This window comes from Toxotes jaculatrix, chromosome 1 (genome assembly GCF_017976425.1).
Source record: "Toxotes jaculatrix isolate fToxJac2 chromosome 1, fToxJac2.pri, whole genome shotgun sequence".
In the NCBI taxonomy this organism is placed as follows: Eukaryota; Metazoa; Chordata; class Actinopteri; family Toxotidae; genus Toxotes; species Toxotes jaculatrix.
In genome coordinates this window covers 10,945,551-10,963,705 of record NC_054394.1, presented here as the reverse complement: position 1 = coordinate 10,963,705, position 18,155 = coordinate 10,945,551, and positions in this window count along the sequence as shown.

Below are 18,155 nucleotides of genomic sequence, written 5' to 3'. Positions count from 1 at the left end.
AACAACAGTCCTACAGGGCTGCAGCAGTCAACATGCACTTTGTCACTCTGAAACAGTACCCTGAAAAACAACCTGATTTCAAAATGCACCGTACCTCACAAACAGGCAAATGAACTGCAAAGTGAAGCTTCCCTGAGATCATTTGGGGGGGAATGGTTCACCATGAGAATGCAGCAGAGTGCATCAATATGGATATGATATCACTATAATATATACAGATGGGAAAAAGCTGAAAAATGAGTGGAGAAAAAGGATGATAATGTCCCCATCTGTAGGGCCCGAGGGGTCATTGAGTGGTTTGATGAGTATGAAAATGATGTGAATCACATGTTATGGCCTTCGCAGTCACCAGATCTCAACCCAGATGAACACTTATGGGACTGGGATTTTGGACTAAAGTGTTAGACAGTGCTTTGCTGTCGGCCACCATCATCAAAACACCAGATGAGGGACTATCTTTTGGAAGAATCGTGTTCACCCGTCCAGTAGAGTCCAGACACTTGTGGAATTAATGCCAAGGTGCACTGAAGCTGCTCTGGTGGCACATGGTGGCCCAACACCTTACTAAGACTCTTTATGTTGGTTTTTCCTTTAATTCGTCAGTCATCTGTACATCACATCAGACATGAGCTATTTCTTCATATTTCCAAAAGCATCCTGCTCAATCAAAATGTTAGATAAAACTTTTGCTGTGCAGGATTATTAGATTCATTCATTCATTCATCTACTATACTGCTTGATCCGTCAGGGTCACAGGGGGGCTGGAGCCTATCCCAGCTGACTATGGGCAAGAGGCAGGGTACACCCTGGACTGGTCGCCAGTCAATCACAGGCCTGACACACAAACAACACTCTGACAACCACACACGCGCACACTCACACCTAGGGGCAATTCAGAGTAGCCAATTAACCTAATGTGCATGTTTTTGGGATTGTGGGAGGAAACTGGAGCACCCGGAGAACACCCACGCAGGCACAGGGAGAACATGCAAACTCCGCACAGTAGAGCCCAGACCGGGGTTCAAACCTGGAACCCTCTTGCTGTGAGGTGACAGTGCTAAGCATTGCACCACCGTGCCACCCTGATTATTAGACCAACATAAGAATATTCAGCATTAACTGTACACTAACACTAGCATCCATTCTATTGCCAACTGACAGGTTGGTTTACTGAATCTTGAATTTTTATATTTTATTGATTTATTTTCACTACCAGATCTTTTTGTGATACCTTATGAGGGGAATTTACTTCAAATTGCCACAAAACGATTAAATTCCTTGTGGAAGGACAAATTCTGAGCATACTCAGAAGAATTGCTTTTTAAAGCCAGGAATCTTTTAATTTTTTGGATCAGTCTTGTTGTCAGCTCTTACTCCTCGCATTTGTCTCATTTGTCTTACATGCCCTTCAGACTTTTCTATGTTTATGTTAGGCTTGAGGGTTTTTTACTTAATTACAGATTGATCCCAGGGGGTTTTCTTGAGACAGAAATTGCTGCTTCATAGAGGCAGACCAACAGAGAGCCTCAGAATACCTTGAAATCCTGTCACTGAAACATTCCACTGAGATTAGACCAAGTTGTGAGGCAAGGTTGGTTGTTTTTGTGTGACTGCTGTGTGCGTCTTCTGTCTGCTAGAAACACCATGTACCCTGTGAAGTACGGTGAAAGAACTCATTGATCTGAGTGACTATGCAGCACAGGAGGAAAGCCCAGGGAGTAAGCATCCTGCTGAGAGCAACCTTTAGCTGCACAGAATCAGAGCTAGGGATGCTCTTATATACTTAAAACTACATTCATCCTCTGAGTCAGTGTAGATAGGTGATACAAGCTCTCATATGCGATGTTACAACTAATTTATCAGTGTTTATAGTCCAGAATTCTATTGAATGAACAGCTTTGGTTGATTATAACAACCTACTGTACAGTAAAAGTCACTTCTACTACATACTGCTGATTAATCTTTACCTGAAACCAGAGACTAAACATAGTCTTGTGATCAAACTGACAAAGGTTTCGAATTGATAAATGTTTTTAATCAGGCCAGATACCTGTCAAAAGTGATGCCTGTTCTCCATGGAAACTGGTTTTGCTCAGTTCAGATTTCGTGCTACTTTTGACAGCCGACAACACAAGATCACATGAGGAGAAGAGATGTCATAATTATGAAAAAAAATCTCTCTTTCTTACAAGAAAAAAAAAGCTTGCAACATCTGAAAGCTTTGCAGCTGTCAGATGTTGCAAGAGTTGCGTTTTGCAATATACGTATTTGATCCTTCCTTATTCCAAAAAAGAAATTGTCTGATACACAAATAAAAGATAGATGAAGAACATACAGAAAAACTACAAAATATATGTTGGCTGCAAGTGTAGAACATCTCCTTTCCTGCACATACCTAATGGAACAATGCTGCTACAGTTCAGCAAATATGTTATTAAAAACCAAGACTCCTGTGGTGGCTAAATTTGTGTATTCAATGTCAGACATGACGATAAACCACTTCCTGAGGTCGGTTAAGAATTTGACACATTCAGCATTTTGTTGTCCTACAGCTTCCCTTCCCATCTGTAATCTCCTGGAAAAACATTAAAAGATTGCTGTGGCTGCATTTTCTGTGGAACATTTCCAGCTATTTTGCAAACGATTTTTGGGTCATGGCAAGAATCTTTGTTATTATTATTACATCCAAATATTGAGTGCTGTACCTTTGTTGTTTAGGAGCACTGACTTGATCTGTAATGTAGGTGTTAAAACAGGTCAGTTAAAGTGGTCAAATGCTACTTGTTATGAAAACACAAGACATGGCCACAAAAAGATGCATTAAGAAGAAAATGACGGTAGTGTACGCAAAAATGCTTAACTTCAGATTCAGATAAACATATCGTCATCTGAACCCAAGCTTGAAAGCACCTCAGAGATTGGACCGGTCATAAAGAGAGTCTGATGGCAAAGCTCAACCACAATCTGTATCTCTTTCTCCTTTATCTGTTTTACTCTACACTGTCTCTAATATTAACTAATTACTTCCATTCACAATCCTAACTTTCACTCCTCCATGGCAGAGATACAACAGCTGAGGTTGGTGATTGCAAGCACATTTGGTCATACCGTTGGAGCAGTCAGCCTTTGAAGTACCCACCTGCTTTCCATTAATTTCATTTTCATTCAAGGAGAGTCATCAGGCACCTGCACTCTGTTCTTGGCTCAGAATCAGATACCAGGAGACAGAAACAATAAAACTGCCTTCAATCATATAGGCAATTTTAAGTTTTCCTTCTTAGCACAACATCCAAATGAAGTATGTGATCCACATTTTAAAAAGATTCATATAGTCACAAGTGTATTGTGATGAAGTATAATTTTTTTTTCTAAAAAAAACTTTTTTTTGCCCTTGCATTTTGAGCATATTTGTAAAATGTGATTACACAACTCTGGGACTCATTTATGAGTCCTAAATGTATACTGTGAATATGTGCAATGAGTAAAGTTCAACATTACAAGATACAGTAAAAGCTAATAAGCCTGCAGCTAAGAGGATTAGGATCTTGTTAGACAATACCACCTGTTCATAGTACACACTACAGCAAAATATATCATTTTGCATGTGCCAGGCTTATAACCCCCAGTGTTTTATATGGCATTCTCATGTTTAAGCCAATTAAACCTGGTTTCCAACTCCCTCCCCATGAAGACGTAAGTGCCAAGATTGTCTTGATTGTTCCCAGTGGGATCGTTTTGGACATACTGCTGCTTATGTCATTTCGATTCTTCTGGTAAGCACCTGGACCATCAAGGAGGAGCAAAAGAAGGAGCAACAATAAATGGGGGTATTTATAGCACATTTACACCTTTTGTTGGCCAAAGATGAATAGGAAGTCATGTAAAAAGGTCACATCTCTAAAAATTTTACTTATATAAGCAATGCATTTGCTTGAAGAAAGCCATTTTGCCTGACACAATCTGTAATTAAGGCACCAAGTTCACAAAACCTTCAAAATAATTTGTGCCAAGGGTGTGAGATTATTCAGTCCCTGGATGCCATTGATCTAATGAAGTGTAAATCAGGTGGTAAGGATGGAGGAGGGAGGACACAGAGGGATAATTGCCTAACAGGTAGTGTACATTGCCATGACAATGGCTGCCCTCTCCACAGTGTTGTGACATTAGCGAGGGAGAATGATACGGTTGATGTTAAACTCTGGTTTGGGTTAGCCAAGGGAACCAGGAGCTGTGGGGGAAATCCGTGCTTGTTTGGTGCCAATGAGCATGTTACATTAATGAAAAATCCACCAGAGTGTAACAGGCTGATGAGGAAAAAAACATGTAATTAAGAAAGCACAGATGCACATTAACATGCACATATACCAGGCTCTTGCATCCATACACAAGATAATACAGTTGATAGTATGCACTTGAGAATCCCGAGACTTTATTATTCCTCTCACGCTCCTTCCATAAATAAGCCAGATTTGATGAGTTATGAGCACTTTCACTTCCCTTAAATGTCCAGATGGACCTTTAGATTGTAGCGTTCGCTCCTCACACATTGTGACAGAACCTGGGGGGGGGGGGGGGGGGGGGGGGGGGATATTAATCTGCTCATCTGATCTGTCTGTTTAAGTGTGAGTTCACGACCTGTAACCCTTATCTCAGATGCAAACTTCAGAGGCACGGGCTAATTTGAGCTCGGATCCCGTGCGACGGTGGCCTTTTGCACGCACAGCTCAACCTCGAGGGAAGGACACAGAGGCAACACACAATCTAAATCAGAGATTATAATGCAAACAGCCCTGTGGGGCCCACTAATGACTAAGGTGAGCCTGAGATGCAGCTCCAACTCTGCTTTGGAATATCAATTAGGTCTCTCAGGGACATGGAGATGGAAGGAAGTGACTGGCATAGTAAGCGTCTACCGCTCGTCTGTGGGCACCTCTAGCACACGCTATGCACTACGACGACTGCCAGGAGGTATTGAGCAAAAAGGAAAAGAGGGAAAAACAAAGTCAAGATGGGTAAGGTGGTGTGGGTGGGGGCAAGTGATGCAAGAGGGAGAATTCCATTATCATGTGTTTCCCAAAGAAAGAGGAGCCTGTAAATTTGTTGGAGCAGCCTTTTCAATTAGCTCCAGAAATCCACAGCTGGTCCCCAGAGAGTCATCTCCACAGATGTGTTGTGTGCTGTTGTCTCCACACCCCAGAGAACTACCCTTCCTCTGTTCTCCCCCCTCTCTTTCTCTCAACTCTCTCCTCCCCTCTTTGTTACATTCTCTAGACAACACAACAAGGTCCTGGTAATCAGATGCTGACTGAGCCGGGATACAGAGCATAGAGACAGACAACAGGCTGAATCTGAAATCATCTCACACCTCCGCTTGATATTGTTCAAGGAGAAAGAGTCATCCAAGGCCCTCCTCTGTGCAGACACAAAGGCAGGCACACTCAAACACACCCACAATCAGAAAAATGTACAGAAATAATGGAAAAGACGGCGTTTCACTGGATCCACGATGGTGTGGAGTGAATTATCTCTTAGAGGGCAGCATAATGTTATTACGCCATTAGTGTGATGATCAACCTGATAGCAGATTAACCACTGTAACTCCTTTGTGTTTTTTAAAACAATGGTGCTCAGTTTCAGACAAAGGAAGACAAACTCAAGCTTCTCATGTCGAGCCAGAAAGGATGTCTCCAGCTGACTCTTTAATGTTTCCAGCTGACTTATTTTGTTCCAATATAACCCTCCTTTCACTTTTAATGGTACAATAATGAGGACTATCCAGTATGTCTGGCAAACATGACGCTATCTCGGGTAACATTAACTTGCTGATACAAAATAAAGCTCTCTAAATCCAGGAACATCAGAACAGAGCTGCTAATGTTACCCCACAAATGGCTGTTGTTAATTAATGGGATGCTAACTCTCATTAGGTACAAGCTAAATCACTAGATTGTGTTATGTGAAATGGCAATAGGGAGAAGGAAAATGTCGATCTTGATATAAAATTTCAGATTATTCCTTTCTGTTCAGCAAAGTCTCTCCACCTCACTTCCCTATCCCCCCTCCCTCCTCACCCAGACAGAGTGATTGATCTGATACGCCATTGAGTCAGATTACATTATGCAGTTCTCAATGATAAGAGAATAGCGAAACAACTATTTTCTTTCCCCTTATCTCCTCCAAGAGGCTGTGTTTCTAAAAGGAGAACTAGCCTCCCTGGCCAGATATCATTATTCATTTTGATCCGAGGCCTTCAGCACTGATTACATTTTACAGGCTTAGAAATTTCACACCAATGGTCAGCACTAAGACTATTGCTCTCTTTTTTTTCCTGAAGGATAAAATCCAAAATATCACATGAAAAGCGGGTTACACAAGAAGAGAATTCCACTCAGAAATTTGAAGCATCTAAATCATTTTGGTCAGGTGTTGAATGTGGAACTCCTTCCTGAAATTCCACCTTTAAACCCTTGTCTTGTTTAAAGTCAGGGGTTGGGACGATGAGGGTGGGAATTTATGCTTCATCACGCCCTCTCGTCCTTTGGGACGCACACAAATGATTACGCTGCCACTCCCCGGATGGGTTGAGGGCATCTCATGTTTATTATTTTTAATGATTACAGCAAAGAAATAAACTTCACCACAAATACAAGCCACAACTGAGACTTGAGATCTACTGCATGCAGTGAAATTACCACGATATAAAAATCAAATTTCACATTGATTTAAGACCCAAAATAAGAACATGTGGAATCAATCTTAAACTAATAGATGCTGGATAGTCCCAACAGGATGACAGAATATCTCTGTTACATATACTGCAGTCAGAGGCCAATGCTTAAGTGTGTTTTTTCAAACCTTTATTTATCCTGGGAGGGTTGTGCTGAGAACATGTGTTCTTTTGCAATAACGCCCTGCTTCACAGTGAAATGCAGTCATACCTAAAGACTGCCCAGTCCAAACACAGTCCTCTACTGTTGACCTCTGAGCAGCTTGATTGAAGGGTTTGGTGCTTTGCTCAAGAGCACTAAAGCTGAAGCAGGGGTGTGTTTCTCATTGTAGAACGTATGTGATAAATATTTCACAAACACATGCCTCCTTGGCCCAGTGGAACAGCAGAATATTTCTGTAATGTATGCTGCTATGCGGGGTCAATGCCAAAGTGCTTCAGAGAGAAGAAAGAGAGTGAAAGTGCTGTGCAAACCCACTGCAGAGGCCAAGCCAAAAAACGACTGGAATATTTGCTCTGAGCTGCCTGATTTAGTGTTCTGGCATTTTGGATTAAGATGGGCAGGTTAAAACACTTCCCAGGCATTTCCTGATGATTACATTGTTGGCTTACAAACATTGGCTGCCAGACAGAGCTATGCACATGACCTGATAGAGACGAAGACATGAGGTCATGCTCTCTCTTTTCATGTCTTCCACTCTGTAGGATCCTAAGGAGGATCCCCTCTGTTCATTTTCTGTATCTGAAATTGTAACTGTATCATACACAAGTCATTTTCAGTGGTTGCCTAACATGCTTGCAAGTACAAGTGGTGACTTGCAGTTAAGTATAAATTTGACTTTATTAATGTGCACATGTTGTATGTGACAAGACAAATGGAAACAGCTCTTTTCCATAAGTTTCCAAAACCTTCTTTATGAAACATGGAGCTTTAGATAAAAGCTTATTGATACAGAGAGAGGATGTCAATAACATGCCTGTCCTAATGCTCACAGTGTTTAATGGTCTTACGCGGTTTCGTGTTTCCACCCATTACTGGTGCACTGGAATGCACCTCAGCATCAGCTTTCCCTTACAGCCACATCTAAACTGACATGGACATCAACAAATTACTGCCCCCTTGTGGGTCTCTTTATGGGTAAATGTATACAGCACCGAGACACTAATACTCCCCTCACATCTTCTACAAATGTTTGACAAGGCAAAGCTGTCTGTATTTTATTGATTTCAAGCATTTTGAGGGGCAGAATGGGGTCTAGCAGCTTTTACTGGTACCCAGAATTGCCACCTTACACCTGTCAACACATACGCCCTCATAATCCTTGCACACATTTATTTATCTTGTTTGTGTCTGCTGTCGTCATGGATAGGGATAGAAAAACTAGTGTTGTTCTCACTTGAAAACCCTGATAATGCAGCAGCGTTATCTGTTGATGTATTTTATAAATTGCACTGAATTTTTTTGAGGACAATAACTTCACGTTTTGCTTTTGTTGGCGAAAGATAAGCACAAAGCTATGACGAGGTGATAAAATGCTGTGTAATGCGGCTCCTCTGGAGGTGAGGGTACGTACTGAGGCTTTTTAGTGTCACTGAACCCTCTGTTTTTTATGTTATAGCTACTAAATGTAGTTTACAGTATATTACTGTATGTAAACACCTCAGCATGGAGATGGTTGACTACTTTTGCACTTCTAAACACCTTTAACTTTTATTGTGCGTGAGCTTCCCTTGGCAGGCAGAATAGACTTCGAATGCTGACTTGGGATCTGCTTTGCCAGAACTTTCTTCTTGTGTTAACTATTTTGAGTCCAGGCCTGAATGAAAAAGCAGTTTCAGTACTTTTTCTTGTAAAGCAATTCTGTCAACATAACACTAAGAGCTCCTGTAATTCACATCAGGGTAAATTAATTGGTGTTTTTGCAATTTGCATTTTAGAACTTTTATCAAAGCACAACATGCACAGGAACAACTAGACAAGGCCTAATGGTTTAACAGTGGATTTGATGATCCGTGATCTCAAAGACAGAAAGATATTAAAACTTCAGTTTGAAAATTTCAAGTAAGTAGGACTAAATGCCAGCGTTTGGCACAAGATCAGGATTCTTTGTGCATCTTCAGTGTGCCCTTTGCAGGAGGTGGAAATCCTTAAACAAATAATAAATATACATACAAAGGAATCAATGACAGGAGCAACTTATTATTCCTGCCATGGTGCACTTCTCGGGTCTTTATCAAGCTGCAACCTCCCACCCCTATTTTCCAATACCGTATCTCTCACCCCTTTCAGCCCAAGCGGCTGGATTCTCCTCTTTTTGTGAGATAAGCAGACTGCCCTTTCTTCACTGGGGAAATGCGAGAGCAAGAATGCAGGATTTGTCCTCTGTGTAAAAAAAAAAAGAAAAGGAAGAAAAACAAAAACAAAAAAAAAACAGGACTCCGGCTCCTTGTCCCACAGCTGAAAATGTCATCCTGGCCCTGCAATAAATCACGTGGGGTTGTGATGTGTTTACTTATTACAGTGAGGTGCATCGCTGTCATCCACGCTCTTATTTACTGCCCTGGCCCTCTGCACTCCCCCCAAAACACACTTCCATTTCTGCTCTTCTACCTCACCTTTCATTTCTTTCTGTCCCTCTCATTCAGTGCAGGTTCAGGTTACTCTATTTGTCCCCCGTAGGTTGATTTGGTTTGCAGCAGACAAGGCATTCATTTTGACCCACATTTTGCAAACAACACAGACAATAGATGAACATAATAAAAGTACTTAAGGTTCCAATCATCACTAAACCACTAAAAAGAAAACAAACAAACGCTGCTTTTATAGCATCTGTGCAATGTTGGTACGACTTGTTCATCAGAGTGATGGCTGCAGGAACAAACTATTTTTTTTACTGCTTTGTTCTGCACTTTGGGATGGCAGGTACCTGTGTATCAATCCTTGCATACAAATCATCCCAAGCATTTGTTTAAAATCTCTCATGCACATACACACACATACACACACAAAACATTCTGTCCGAAAAGATCTAATCTAGGAAACACCAGACACTAAATCTGAAAGCCTTTACCTACAATGCCCCAATGAGAATTTGCTGCCATTAAGAATGGAGCAGTCGCTGTGTAAGTGTCTTAATAAATTGGCACAAGACACCAAAACCTATTCACTGTAGAGAGAGAGAATAAGGAAGACTCTCTTTATCTGGAGATTGAAGCCCTTGTCAGAGGAACACAAAAGAAAATTGCTAGTAATAAGCACAAAGCCACATTTCCTGAACAGAAAAAATTACTGAAACTCACAAATCATTGTTAGTTAGAGGTGATGTCAGTGAATATTAACGACTTACATTACACCATCCATAGCAAACGCAGTCCCATTCTCAGTCTCTCATTAGTCTAACTGCACTGGTTAACCTGCACTGCACAAGAATGAAATAATAACAATAAAAATAATAAATAAGCTCTTTTCTATTAAGCTGTCTTTAAATGAGGGACCTATTCTCTTCTTGCATCTCTGAAGGTTGTCAGTGGTCAACTCTAACAACTGCCTTTAAACTAAACTGTAGGATATGGCGACACTTCGCAAATTCTTTCCCAGAGTAAGAGAAGACAAAGAGGCCGCATTGGTCATGTAATTTCTGTTTACTCTGAAGAGGTTCCCGGGGGTAAGAGTAGGGCAGCAAAAGGAAGCTCGACATGAAAGTGGCAGTAGTTTGATAAGAGCAACAGCAGGCAATTACACTTCAGCAGCTCACCAGAGAATTGGAGGCTGTAACCTGTTGTTGGGGCAGAGCCATCATGAAATCTGTGACAACGGACAATGTTGCCTCTTCTATGATTTGCAGTTTCTTGCTTTTAAGTTGGAATTTTTTTCTCCATTTCTCTCCGAGCACCACTCAAGTTTAGCGAGGACATACTTTCTGTCCTGTGAAGAGTTCTAGCTTTGTACTTTATCTGTAATTTATTTAATTAAAATATGCATAGATAAATCTGGAAGTGCAATCAGCACACTTTTTTTTTTTTTTTTTACTGCAACAGCAGGTAATTTAATGGAATTTAATCTCCCACACTCTGAGCCTCATGGAGGGATTTCTGTGTAAACGCTAGTGAATATTTGTGTGTGTGTGCGTGTGTGTGTGTGTGTGTGTGAACACTATCTTCTTTCTCCATTTAAAGCTACTGTAGCCCTCGTGCCCCCCCTCCAGCTCATTTCATCTTGGATTAGTCATGGCTGCTGTTGCTGAAAGATGCTGCAATACTGGGAGAACAGAACATGTGATTCTTTTTTTTTCCTATGTTTTTTTTCTTCTTGTGAGTTAATATTGCAAACTAACTACATCCACTACTTTACATATTGTCAGTTACTCACAAAGAAGGCAGTCTTTCTGTTCCAATATGTAGAAAAAGGTATAACAAAAAGCTCATATCCATGACAACTGTTTCTTTCTTCATAAAGGTGCGATTGTAACCATAAAAAAACACTGTTCATTGGTGACAGGGCCATCTGCAAAGCTTCTATTGATGTCAAATCAAGGGAGAAGGAAGGCGAGCCAAATCTAAGAGCAACTCAGATTCTGAGTTGCCAAATCTGACAGCAACTTCTGCCAACAGCTGAATTTTTCATTCACTAGAGTGATACAAATTCTGATTGCTGATTTTTTTTTATTGCAAATGTATTTTTAGTATTCATGTCTGTGGTCAGAAATGGACTGTGCGACAAAGTGGCTGATGGCTCCTGGGTATCTGAAGAGCAGCAATAACCCTGTGTGACTCTGTGGGGTCAATATGGATTAATTGGCAGCCTGCTGAATAACTTGCATTAGCATCTAGGCTCCATAGACCCTGGAGGGTGAGGTGAGAGTGAGGGGGCATGAGAATGTAGGGGTGGGGAATGCTATGCTCTCTCTAATTACTGAAACAGTCTCCTTTTGGGACTTTTGTTCTGTCTGATAAGCTGAAAGACTGAAATAAGGTGATAGTTGTACACAGAGCCCTACAAGAAATTAAAACAAACCACTATTTTACAGAATGATTTATGCTCTTCAGGGCATTGCAGTAAAGCTTAAATCTAATTCCCTTGATGATAAACCATGAGAAAACAAAAAGAATACTATTTAGGTACTGCTAATTTACTCCATTTGTTGACAAAGGTACAATACTGCAGTGGTACCTGATGAGCTGCACTTATGGATGGATTGATGAATAGGCCTACTGGGCACTTAAGCTCTTTTGGGGCCATGTGCCTAAGTTTCTGTTTGAAGTGACTGTTAACATTTTTTTCTGGGGGAAGTCAATCAAAGAACTACAAAGAGATGCAAAATGATCACAAAGAGAATCTGAATCTGTGGTTCTTGGTGTTATGTAGAAGAAGTGTGGGTCCTTTTACATGTCTCTGCCTAGGGGCCCATTGTCTCATTAATCTGCCCATAATGTATGCGGACTACGTGGCTTGCCAGCGTGAGTTATATGAATTAATACATGGTTACTGTAGTCATTTAGGTCATTTACTGAGTGCTTTGTATTTGGCCGCCGACTGTAGTCTCTCTATTTGCAGGAGGTTTAGGTTTAAGCAGGTTGTACAGAGTGAGTGAACTCATTAAATAATAAGATACTTAACTCACTGAGGCGCAAAAACTTCAATATGTGCAATTAAAGCAAGGCAACACTCATTTTTCAATCCAGTCATGCTTATCAAATTGATCAAGCCTTTTTCAATTTGGTATATATTTCATAATTTTTGCCCTTTTACACATAAGTAAAACACTTGAGTCAGCGGTTTCTATTTGTGTACCTTTCCTGTCCTGAGCTTGGTGTTTCCAGATGATGATGTAGTGCTGCCGGCAGGTGAGAGATTGGAGAAGTGGAGCAGGGATTTCAGAACTGCTCGATGGTTACATTGCGTGTGTCAGCAAGATACCACAAATGCCCGGCACACACAAACCTGTCTTTTAGACGATGCCTTGTCAAGAAGAAGGTCAGATGAATGCGGAAGGTAGACAAATTACACATCACCACTGACAAAGGAGCAGGAGAGCAGGAGAACAGCATTGTGGGTCCCAGAGCCTGGATTTGTCTCACATGACTAATGATACCGACCGATGGTGGATCATACATGCCATCAGTGTTCAAAAGCCTCAAATCCAGTCCCTGAAAGGACTGTTAGTTTTCCTCTGCCTCTGGCCCTCTCCCCTGGGTGGCCATTAGTGGTGGTTAAGGTCCGTCCATCTATCCACCAGTAGATGGCGTGGGCGATCTGACTGCTCTGCTAAAGATGGAGGCTCTCTGCCTTCTCTGACTGTCTTCATAATGATGTTGCTGAGTTACATAAGAGTGCAGTATCTCTCAGCAGGCTCTCCATAAGAAATTATGCGTTAGATCTCAACCCAAACTCCCTGCTTTTATTTCTTTTTGTTACTGCGCAGAGCTGTAGCAGAGAGTCACCAAAATGTGTTTTTTTTCCTCCCCTCCCGAGTGATAGAGAAATCCTGCTTTGATCACTGACCTAATTAATGAAGCAATTGATGAATGTAAATACCAGATTAGTTATGCAAATGATCACACCACGGAAAAAAAGGGGGTGAAAAAAAAATACATTGCCCCCGTTAGGAAGTTCTGAGGGCGTAGAAATTATCAATGCATGAGACAAGATCTTGTTCATGATAAATTTTAAAAAATACAGATAAACAAAAATAAAGCTGTGGATTAGAGACTGTGGCGGGGAGGGTTTAGGTTAAGAGTGATCTGAATGAGGCTGCAGGACGGGGGGCTTTTGCCCTTGCTCTCCCTTCCTTTTTTGAGCTGTGTAATGAATCTACTTTGTTCAGACAATCTCTGACATTTGTATTAGGCAAAGGAGTTTCTACTGTAGATGAGCTCTCACGATAGCCAGGACATAGCTATTTAGTATTTACTACTGATGATATGAGTCCAGCTGTGCATACAGTACACTACACAGTGCTTTATGTATATACATACAAGTGTCATTAAATCAACTGTATGACAGACAAGATAATGTGATCTACTCTACATGAGATAGCATAGGACACAGAAGACATGGCGTGGCTTCAGTCTCAGTGTGTTAATAATATTATGAGTAAGCTGAGAATGCCCTGAAGTTGTGTTGGGTATGCTGTTTGTGCAGACAGTTTCAGAGACTCAAACTCAGAAGTGCATCTGCGTATGGATGTATATTGGAAAATATAATATCTTTTGTGTCTGGAATATGAGGCCAATTTCTTATTGAACAGTTCTGGAATTTTAAAACAAGTAATTTGTTTTGCAGCTGTCTTTCAGTTCAAGCGGTGTTCAGCAGTGACTGACTGAGTCCAGAAAGGTTAATAGCTAACAGCTAACAGCGGCTCAAGTCAAAGTTCAATAAATTTGGAATTTTGCAGGTGCCTGCAAAATCTGTTTTTCTGTGATAATTAGAATACACAGGCTAGCAGCTACTGAACATAAAGTTTAGTTGAGGCTGGTGGAATGTTATGTATGCTTTTTTTTTTTTTTTTTTTTTTTGAGTGGAGCTAGATGAAAAGTCATTAGGCTTTATCCTTAGGGGGGCAGGAATGTGCATAGCAAATTTCATCACAATTCATCCCGTTCACAACTGTTGAGATAAACCTGAGTAATATGAACCTCATGGTGGCGCTAAAGGAAACATCAGGGTCAGACCAATAATTTTTTTTTTCTTTACAAAATTTCATGGCAATCCCTTCAAGAGTTGTTGAGCTATTTCACCATTTCACCCAGAAAAAAAACTGCTGGTGCAGCATGTTCTGAGGCTGCATTTTTTGTTTATTAATGAGTGAATGAACAAAGTGCTACATGAATTAAGGGCAGTGGAGTCACCAGGAGGTGCTTGGGGTGAATGGTGGACTTTCACACCAGAAACTGGGGCTGGCACCCACAGTTCCATCTGTGGTTAGGTTTAGGCAACAAAAGCAATTTGGTTAAAGTTTGGGAAAGATCATGTCTTCTGTTAAATGTAAATAAACATGGTATATCAGAGGACACTGAACTTTTTCTGCATTAAACCAGACCACAATCTTTCCCTGAACTTAATCAAGTGCTGTGAGTGCCTAAATATAACCATAAAATGTTTAATAATGCTGTAGTCACTATAAGTGTTTTTGTGACTACAATTTTATCTATCTATAATATTTGAGTGATTATCACCCCCCCCCCCCCTCTCCATGACCACGGGCTTTTCACCACACCTTCACCTGTTGCCTTTCTGAACTTTTGTCTTCAGATGTGCTCAAATGACATGTACAAACAATCTTTTATCAGTACACTTTTCCTGAGCATGTTAACTGACCATACCCTGCAAGCTGTCAGGATCAGGCTGCTGCTATTTCACCACCAAATGAAAGAATGAAACCAGGGTGTTTAAGATGTTTTGTGGTATTTGCACTAAACTGTCAGTGTTAATATAACTCTGAGATGTTTGCATTTGAGGATTTGAATAAACACATTTATAGTAAATACATTTATAGTTTGCTTTTGGGGATCTTGTGGTCTAGTTGTAGATATTCTTTCTATTATTATGAGAGGTGCATTCATCTATCATGGCAAATCATGGTTCATTGCTTTGAGCAGTAGGGTTAAGTTAAGGTTGAACCACTCTGACATTTTGGGACAAATGTTAGCTAAATATGCGATGTTGCCGGTACATAAAGAGATAGGTGGTATTTGGACTGCTGCATCCTACTCAGACAGAGTGGAAGGATTTATTCCAGACGATGGAGTAATTTGTGATTTGGGAGAATGCCTCACTAAGCTGGATGGTCTCTTGTTACAGATTTTTTTTTACAGCTACATCATTATGTGCCCGAGGAAGTCAAATTGTGCACCAAACTGAAAAAGGATGGAAGCAAGTGTGTGACTGGGAGGTTGCTGGGTCAAAAATCTGTACCAGGACTAAAATCCTTGGCTTTGGAAGTGAATGAATAATCCCCTCATCCTAACCCCAACAGCTTAAGTAGAGCTATTTAGAGACCTGCAGTCAAAGACTGTGGTCTTAGTGGGCAGCTCTAACACATGAATGAGCAGTGAGTGTGAAGTAGGGCATTTCTGCAGAGGAGAACGCATACACATACACAGAGAAATGCTATGAACAAAGTGAGAGTTAAATTGTCACTGTTTAAAATTAAACATTATTAAACATTGGGGAAAATATTAGATAAATATATATTTTATCTTCCCTTTAACCCTCTTGTTACACTGAAGGAAGTTTTTACAAAAGAAGGAAAGGAAGCTTCACAGTTCTGCTGATGGGCTATGATGTGAGAAGAAATAATGATAAAACTAGAGAGGCTTAAAAGAAGTTCAGCTTTCTAAAATTACCTGAATTTTTCCAGCTGTCTGTGCCATGCACTAATAAGGATCAGAAGCCCTCCATATGCTCCTCATGTCCCTTTCTACACTGGAGACTCCAGGGATTAAGAGGCTTGTGCTGCAAATGAAGCCAAAATGGCCTCAGCTTTACGGGGGCATACAGACAGTGAGAGACTGAGAGTGCATGAGAGAGGCACAATGATGTTCATTCTCATCACTGTACTTTCTTGTTTGAACTCACACAGACTCATGGCTGCCAGATCACTTCCTTCCTCACATACATGTGTACATCACACAATTTTCAGTTACTGAAGAGGCCACAGTATTTGTATACTCTTAGCTCCGGGGTATAAAATCATGCCTTCTTCTTGTGTGAGGGTTGTTTATTAACCCATAAATGACTAACAACTAATTTACTATGTTAAGGAAAAGCCCCACAGAAATTCTTCCATTGAAGATGGACACACAAACTCACGTGGCTACACATAACAAAATCCACATTTTTGATTTCACATATTCATCATGAATTAATTGGTAGACAAATTAGACGTTCTTTTAAAAATGCAGTAAATTACAACATTTAACATTCATTTGGCATATTATTCAATGTGAAGTTGTTTTGAATCCAATGGTAACACGCATTTGATATCATACTATATTTAGTTGCTAGTCACATGGGTTTACTCATTTTATCATTTAGAACAAAAACACTGGTGGAAATACAGGTTCTTATGATCACATTCAAAAGATTTATGCACTTAATGCCCAGGTAGACTCAAGTAAGAATTAATTACAAAAAAGATTTTCCAATGCACTTTTAGGGAGAAATGTAGATCCATTTCCATTAGTGTTTATTTGTATGGCTGTATTGTGATTAACTACTGACCTCTGCTCCCCTGCGAGGTGCCTCAACCCACAAACACACACACACAAACTGGGAGAGAATAAAGCCAAAAGCCAAACGCTTGTTTAGGAACATCTTTGGTTTTTTAAATGCAGGTGCAGGTGTATTTTTATTCACTGGTTTATCTGTTTTGTTGCAGTTGGCCACTGTCAGTCTTGCTGTCAGGCACAAGGGAAAAGGTGCTGTAAGTGAGATATGGCTAATTCTCGAAAAAGATTCACTGTTCAGGGGGTGATTGAATTGGTATCAACAATTGGCAGTGAGAGGGCAGACATTTTTCTTGAGCCTCCAGATTGTGAGGGTGGTGATAGTGCAGAGGACAGTGGAGATGTGGAGATGGGTGGAAGTCTGGACAACTTGTCAGGCCATCAGTTAGATGTTGTAGCAGATGTGATCCTCAACAAAAATGGAGAGAAGGACAAGATCAATAAAGATGAGTGCTGAAAATGAAGAGCCACCGCAAGTGGCTGGCACCACTGCCAACACTGAAAATGCACCAAATGAGGAAGGCCTACCCATGGATACACCTGTGAGTGCTGACAACAGGATTGAACAATCTAGAGCTTACTTCTACAAAGTGCTGACAAAGGTCAAAGAAAAAGAAAGAAAGATTTTCGAGAGAGAGAGAGAGAGAAATTTGCATGGAATGCAGTGATATACAGTGACAGAATACAGCGACCAAGACAGAGTGGGAACCATATATATGGTTTGAGGAGTTCTTTGGCAAAGAGCTGATTGTTTACATGTGTGACCACAGCAACCTGTTTCCATTGTGTAAGAGGAAACATGATCACAACGTCTCAGTGTAATGAGAGCCTTCTTGGCAGTGCTGCTGATATATGGCTACAGCACAGTTAGCTCACCTAGTACTTTAAGTGCTATAAAGGATATTCTAAAATTCCACTGTGGAGGTTAATGGGTTAAGTAGTATGTGTCCTAATCCCTCTAACCACTGTATAAGCATGTTCATCTTAAAGCTTCCACTAAAGATTTCCTCACTCCCCACCACTTTTTTTTTTTATAAGTTTTCAGGCTTATCAAGGTAGTACAGAAACTGTTTTGCCTGCAGGTACCGCCAGTAATGCCATTATCAGAGCAGATTAGCATGGGTAAGTTGTAGCTTTCTTGTGTAGCTGAGGTGCTGTGCAGGAGGACCTGACCTGAGGTCAAGAAACTCAAGTGACACAA